The following is an 8,277-nucleotide window of genomic DNA, read 5'->3' as shown; positions in this document are numbered from 1 at the left end:
ACTAAATTATTCTCAAATGCAGCTTAGTGGAAGACTAAACTAAATTCCTCAAGTAAATTCTTAGTCTATAGAATTCTCCAATGTTTAAATAGGTAGCTATCTCCTCTAATCAATTAGATTGATCTCTTATAGCTCATAAATTTATTTGATCACAACTTGTATTTATCATAAGCACAATCATAATTACTCCTCTAAAATTACGACATCATCAACTGGGGTGTAAAGCTTAAATCAAATCTTACAAATGACCCTTACTTGAAAAGATCTTGTTTCTCTTATCCACAAAAAGGGTGTAAGAAAATAATGTCTCATAATCTTATCTTCAAATTAGTTTATAGACTTCGATTTATAATTTAGACATTATCCTCGCATTCCATTACAAGGTTTAAGCTCAAATATGGTTCAGCTAGAAATTAGACATTTAATATCTAATTCATTAAATCAGTCATCTCCAAAATCAATATGGTAACAACATTGAATATCAAAACCAGTTACCATGTTCCTGTAGCCTGATTTTAGGAACATCTTCCTTTTGTCTATCATGTAGCATATCTCACTTTCCTAAAATTCAACTAGGCATCGATATACATAGTATATTATAACCTATTCTTCGTAATTGTTCATCGTGTCTCCAAATGAATTTAACATAATTAATCCGTAAACTTGATTTTTACTCAAAGTGACCTCGAAGATATATTTTAATTTCACACATTGTTTTCCAGCAATGAACATTCAAAAGGTTATCAATATCCTTGCATCATATCTTTCTAATTCAACATCAGATAGTTACTTAGAAGATATAAACCTATCATCAGAATTCCAATCTTTGGCTGGCATTATAAAATCAGTATTTAATCATTTAAGAACCTCAATTTCAGCCAATACAAAATCATTAGCAAACCCCAATGAACACTTGTTAATTCATCATAACAGATCATCCAAAATAATATCATGGAATCATCAATTCATTCGGCTAAGATCAGAAATTACGATAATCATCATAACTCCATAGCCATAGCAATATCGATTCATCATCAAGGCTATTTATCAATTCAAAAGTATTATCAACTAATGTCGCCTTATCCTTAATTTACCAATGCTATCATATTCTTAAACACTGGAACCGAAGCATAAGTCAAATCAAATAGAGGTAGTTAGGACTTCCAAAACTAACCAATTCTATCATGTTCTTCTTAGGGAGCCTATTAAGGAAACCTTAACCTTAACAGTTGAGTACTAACCTTACCTAAAAAGGCAACGTAATTATGCATACTTAATTTAATGGAAGTCATACCTGGCACCAATTTGGTTACATATCCTATTTGAGATTACCCATTCTGAAACGAGCTTATGTTTCCATCGCCGTCGTTCACTCTGCCATTATTGTTCGGTCATCACGAAAGTTAACCAACCAACATTCAATCAAATATTAGTGGTAGAGCAATCAATCAAATATAAGTCATATTATCTTATGTTTTTATATGACTTAAGACTTAAAGTAAATCAATCCTAATCATCTCATGCCACAGATTTCAATCTAAACTTCAATATAAAATTCTCAAGTATAAATATTTCCTCCAGCGATCATTTCTTAACTCACCATAGCATTCCTATCTTTAATCATTTAATCAGCAATTTATTGCTTATACAACTTCCAAATCTATTGATCAAATTATTCTTCTTGTATATCATACATCATCATTCTTACTAAATCATAGCAATATGAATCCGAACACTTTAAATGATCAATAGTACATATCTTGAAGCATTGCAGTCCTCTTTGTGAGTCCACCATGTTTCTTCAATCATATTCAATTATTCTTATCAAAGAGATGCAAATGAATAACATTTATATAATACCATGATCTTTCATATCTCTGCATAATTACTATTATCCTCGAGGATCATTAGATCAAATTATTCTATCTCAATCATGGAGTTGATCAATTCTTAGATCTAATGGTTAGAATACATATTCCCAAAAATTAGGATTTCCAAGAGATTCGTCTTATGTGCATCACATATCAAATCAGTTATATCAATTAATTTAAGCTCTAAAAAACCTCAACAATTTATCGATCCATAAATTCTAGCTTCTCCATAGTTTATTAGATGCATAAGGAGGTAATCAATCCGTATATCATCAAGTTTATTTAATCAATTCTCTTCCTTATAGATCCTCGAATACACATATTTATAAATCAATAGTCTATAATATATACACCTATCTTCAAAAGATATCCAGTACAAGATGGCAAATATTCATTAATCATAACATATCTTAATGACATACGTATATATACATCCTCAAAATTCATATAATCCGTCAATCTACCACTTATATATCTATCTTCAAAGATAATATTGATGCTCAGATACAGCTAGTCATGAATCATTAATCCTTAAGATTTATCTTTCCTTACTTCTTAAGGTTAATCGGGTATACCTCAAAATCTCAATATTTCCTCTTTTGATTCTAAGGTTATCCTTAGCATAGACATAGGATAAATATCATTCCTAAGTGAAAAATAGACAACTTCTAATTTAACAAGTGTGTGTGAACAGTGTGCAACAAAATATTAAATGCGAAAATTAAATGAGACAAATATTTTGTTGACGAAGTGTGTAATGTCTGGGACATTATTTAATAATTAAAATATAAAATTTGAGTAATTAATTGATTAAAGAAATTTAGTGCTATTAAAAATGCAAAAGAATAATTTTAAAGTCCATAGAGAAGAAATAGAAGAGAAAGGAAATAGAGAAATGCAAATAAATAAAAGATGATAGATATAATATAACTAAAATAAATAAAATAGAAAATGAAATAAAAATAAAATAAAATTAGAAAAGAACAATCAGAAAGAGAGAGAGAGAGAAAAAAAAAGAAAAAAAAAAGAAAAGTCAAAAGAAAAGTCAAAAAGTAAAAGTACAATAAAATAAAAATAACAAAAATAACAAAAAAAAAAGAAAGAAAGAAAGAAGAGAGGTGCATGTGCACCTCCCTTCTCAATTAAAGGAAAGGCCAAATGGCCTTTCCAAAAGCAGAGGCGCATGGCCTCTGCTGTTTAAAAGAAAAAGAAAATAAAAATAAAAATGGGAAAGGGTCATCTGACCCGAGAGAAAAAGAAATAGGAAGAGAAGGGTTTTTCTCTTATGATTTTTCATACAAAAATCATGATTTACGAAGATCCAACCGTCTAAACTCAAATCCGATTTCGGTAACGTGATCTACGAAGTCCGATCTACGTTTCTACCGATTGGTTTGAGGTATTTTCACAAACTCTTGGTCTTTGAGATTGTAGATTAAATCTAAAGATATATGAGTTTGATTTTTATGTGTTCTTAAGATTTGTTGTGTGGAGCTTGCTAAACACTCTCCAAGTGTTGGATTTACATTTGGTGGAATTTTTGGTGAGTTTCCTCAAACTCTAACTTTTGGGTAATTAATTTTAGTTGAATTTTTATGTGATTAACCTTTAGTAAATGCTATGGGTTAATAATATTGTGTTCGGGTAGTGATTTATAAATTATGGGTTAAAATTGAAAACCTTAATTTGATGGGTTAAATTAATTTAGGGGTTTTAAGTAATTGAAACCTAGATTGTTAATTTGTGGATTAATTGTGGTTATATTGATGATTAATTCCAAATTAGCTATGAGTTTTGTAAAAATAAGTATTTATGGGTTAGGTTCTAATATTAGTAAAAATAAATAATTATTGGTATTTAGTTTAAATAGTTTTTGTGAAGTTAATCCTAAGATTTTCTTATGGGTTAATGTTATTTTAAATGTGTTAATAATTTAAGTAAATTAATTAGTAATTAAGTTAGTAATTATTGTAAAAAGATTAGTTAATGTAATTTTAAAGTTAATGTTAGCATAAAAATGTTAGTGAAAATAATTGTGAGTTAGTAATTAATATTATAAGTAAATAATTAAATAATAATTTTAATATCTAACCCTTAGTAAATATTTTTGGGTTAGTGTTATTTAGCTTTAATTAGTGTTTGTATGTAATTTTAGTGTCTAATCTTAAACAAGTGTTTTGGGTTAGAGATGTTGTGATTAAAATTAGTAAATAAGGTTTACGGGTGTGTAATTGGGACCCTTAAAAATATTAGGGGTTTTCCAATGGTTTAACCTTGAGCGATTCAAGTGCTAATTATGGTATTAATTATTTAAAGTGTTAAATAGTGCAATGTGTTATTCCACAGTGATACATTGCAAGGTGGCGTCTAGAAGACCTAAGCTTGATATCCGCGCAACCAAGTGAGTATTCTACTCACTGAGGAATCCTAGGAATTTAGATTTACATTTTGACAATATTTGGTTGTATTTATTGTTATGGAATTTGTTGGTGAAAATATATGTGAATGAGTTGTGATGATAAATGGATGTTGAAATTGTAATGTATTTATAGTTATGAAAGTGTTGGTAAAAATATATGTGAATGGGTTATGATATATTTGGATTGAGAATTGTGATGATAAATAGATGTAGTTGAGATTTGAATGTATTTATAGTTATGGAAGTGTTAGTAAAAATATATGTGAATGGGTTGTGATATATTTGGATTAAGAATTGTGATGATAAATGGATATTGTTGAAATTGGAATGTATTGATGGTTATGGAATCGTTGGTAAAAATATATGTGAATGAGTTATGATATATTTGGATTGAAAATTGTGATGATAAATGGATATCGTTGAAATTGGAATGTATTGATGGTTATGGAATTGTTTGTAAAAATTATATGTGAATGAGTTATGATATATTTGGATTGAGAATTGTGATGATAAATGGATGTTGTTGAAATTGGAATGTATTGATGGTTATGGAATTGTTGATAAAAATGAATGTGGTATGTGTTGAAAGAAAGATGTTTGGGAATACACATGTGATGATATGTATATAGTGTGGATGCTTTGGTATTATGAGAACCTGGTAGTTGATAGATGGTAAGCCCAGTGTTGTAGTATCTAGCACAGTGGTAGGCCATAGTGTGGTAGCTCTTGGCTGAGATGGGTGGTAGGTCAGAGGGTAGCAGCTCTTAGCTGAGAGGTGTGGTAAGCCTAGCATTGAAGTGCTAGCACTTGTGAGATATGTGGTAAGCCTAGCATTGAAGTGCTAGCTCACGTGAGATGTGTGCCCTACGGGTCGTAGCTTTACGGGTGGTGCTGATGGTAAGCCTAGCAATGAAGTGCTAGCACTAGTGAGATATGTGGTAAGCCTAGCATTGAAGTGCTAGTTCACGTGAGATGTGTGCCCTGCGGGTCGTAGCTTTACGGGCGGTGTTGATGGTAAGCCTAGCATTGAAGTGCTAGTACTAGTGAGATATGTGGTAAGCCTAGCATTGAAGTGCTAGCTCACGTGAGGTGTGTGCCCTACGGATCGTAGCTTTACGGGCGGTGGTGATGGCAAGTCAAGCATTGAAGTGCTAGCACTAGTGAGATGCGTGAAATATTGTTAGTGGAAACCGTGATAATATATGTGTGATGAACAACGTGACTTGTATTTGATAATGTGTTGTTATGTGAACTTAATAATTTGTGAATAACGCTGTTGAACCCTACATGCATTTATGTTGGTGTATGTTGTATACTTAGTGAGTCTTATACTATTGAGGTGGTGAACTCATACTTTCACCTGTACGGATGTGGTTAACCCCACAACCGTACAGACTCTGATGTTTTGACTGCAGGTTCAATGGATATAATGAAAGACGTCGTAGCATAGTACTTGGGATGTTATGACTGAAGCCCGACGCGACAGTTATAATGGTTGGATCATGGGTTGTCCGCCTTTTAGTAGATTTTGTTTATGGCTCGTGTCGCATGTGACAATTGTATTTATGAGCCAAACTTTTAGTACATATTTAATAGCTATATCGAAGTCTTAAATAGATAGACATATTAATGGCTCTTTGTTGTATTTAACTGTTGTCTATAGATGTACCTTCCGCTATGTTAATAATGTTATTATGTGTTATCCGCTGCGTAGATGTAACTCTGATTATCAAGTACATGTTATGGAATGTGTACCGTATGTTGGCTGAGCGACATGTAGTCGTGCCACTGTGATGACTCATTTTAAGTTTTCAAAAAAAAAAAAAAAAAAATCGAGTCATCACAAAGTGGAAACTCAATTAAGAGAAAAACCACTCTGGGGCAGCCAAACCCAGGATATCCACTATTCAGAAGACAAAGCTAGTTATAAAGCAGTAGCATTCACATACCCCTGATGCAGTGGTTGTACCTTGAACTCTGACGTGTAACCCAACACGAACGCCTCCCAACCAGGTCTCCTACGTCAAAGGGTCTTCAATGGAATTCTTTACCATAGGGCCAACCCCTAAGATAGATTTCACAGCTGATCAAATCACACATTGGCAAAAGCTAGAGAGCTAGCATATCTTCAATATCTCCCTAAACACCCTCTCTAAGCTATAAGAAATTCATTACCGAATTTTATACATAATGCATGCCTAGAGCCTCTTATTTATAGGCTTTACAAGACCTAATTCTAGTCAGAATCGGAGTCTCTGGCAGTGCGTCTGGATGGCAAACTTGGGCGTCTGGACGGTCAACTGTTTCCATGTCTGAAAAGCAATTCTAAAACTTCTCGAATTTTGGCGAGCCGTCCGGAAGCTTCATCTTTCCGTCCGGACAGTGGGCCATTTGGACGTTTCTATTGGCTGTCTAACCATCAAGTTATATCATTTTTTGTTTGCTTTCCAATGACATTGATTTCGTCCCAATCTGATATTTGAGTAGAAAGTTATGATCAAAATACTGAAGGGTGTCTGAATGGTGTTGCCCTGGTGTCCGGACGGTTGCACTTCTGCTGCATGCAATTTCTATAATAAGGTTTGAGCATTTGGACCTTGTAGTTTGACGTCCGGATAATTGAACTTATTTTGCATGACTTGCCTTATCAAGGATAGCGTCTGGACGGGAACACATATCGTCCAGACGGTTGCAGCTGTCTTCCCATATTTGTGTCTAAGACAGAAACCCTATTACTTGTCGAACATTGAATGGCGTTCGGACGGTATTGCCACGTCGTCTAGATGGATCACTTGAACATTGGATTCTTCTCGAACTCTGAATAGCGGCCAGATGATTTGCCATTACGTCCATATGGATGCAACCTTGAACAATTCGAGGCTTCTTGACACAGAGGAAGGTTCGGACGAAAAAGTTCTCGTCATCTGGATGGATGATGCTTGAACAGTTGAGCGTCAGGACGGTATGTCACATTGTCCGGAAGGCTGCAAGGGATCCAATTTCACTGACTTGTAGACTGTGCAGAATCTTCTAGAAGACCTTTGAATAGTTGAATCCCTGTTTAAATGCATCATTACATAGAAGTGATTTTGTCCAACAGAATGTAACCAATTACAAACTAACAAACTCCTTCTTTGGCCATTCTAGGACAAAAATCACTTGACCGGTTAAAAATACAATCCCGATCCAAATAAAAAAACTACTTTCCCTTTTTGTCATAAAAGGACAAAGGGTAAAACAGAATAAGGAAGACCACAGTAATAAAATACTTCCCCTTGATGTCTCAACATGACAAGGGTAAACAGAGTATACAAAAGAGAGGAGTCTGCAAGTGGCCCAAAAGAGAGGAACAAAAATCCTCCAAGTACCAAATCTTCCTGATCCACTGAAATCAAGTAACAGAGAGGAATCTGTATAAAAAGTTGGATTTGTACTACTTCGGCTACTAGCTCAGGAAGCCGGGAACCATGGACTGAAAAACCTTCAATCTCTTGATTTTGTAAAGTCTGAAACTGGTTATCTGCAGATTGGCATCCTCTAAGCAACTGGTCTGCAAGATAAATGAGGAGATTCACTACTGAACCTCTAACTGATACATATACGAGGGAATGCTACTGAAGGCTCTGCATGAGCTAGGGGAAAAAGCTCATCTTAATCCTAAGACCTTTGGAATTTGAACATCCGACTTCAACAACAGTCAGTTTTCTAAAGGATCCATCTGTCAGATATTGTGTTGGGAGCTGCTGGACGACATATTCCTGAAAAGATTTAAACAGAAATATTTCCAAAAATAACACCACAAAGAAATATTAGATATTGTTAGTCCCAAAAAGAAAGCGGTATTATGATAGCTGTCAATTGGATGTCCAAGTATTACAAAAGCAAAGATTGCAATCCATATGACCCAAATATATCAATATCGACCCAAATATATCAATATTGACCCAACACATAAATAGAATGAGATTTTCATGCACAATATCTCAA

At 33.6% G+C, this 8,277-nt stretch overlaps 1 long non-coding RNA gene across 1 annotated transcript; it reads left to right on the top strand.

The window, feature by feature from the left end:
* The first annotated feature begins 3,044 nt into the window (after positions 1–3,044).
* LOC133874099 (uncharacterized) lies at positions 3,045–5,992 on the top strand. Its single transcript, XR_009901205.1, has 4 exons — positions 3,045–3,270; positions 3,351–3,414; positions 4,218–4,272; positions 5,685–5,992. It is a non-coding gene; the product is annotated as an uncharacterized LOC133874099 (long non-coding RNA).
* The last annotated feature ends 2,285 nt before the right edge of the window (positions 5,993–8,277 follow it).

This window comes from Alnus glutinosa, chromosome 7 (assembly GCF_958979055.1).
Source record: "Alnus glutinosa chromosome 7, dhAlnGlut1.1, whole genome shotgun sequence".
NCBI lineage: Eukaryota > Viridiplantae > Streptophyta > Magnoliopsida > Fagales > Betulaceae > Alnus > Alnus glutinosa.
This window is presented reverse-complemented; position numbering and strand designations above follow the sequence as displayed.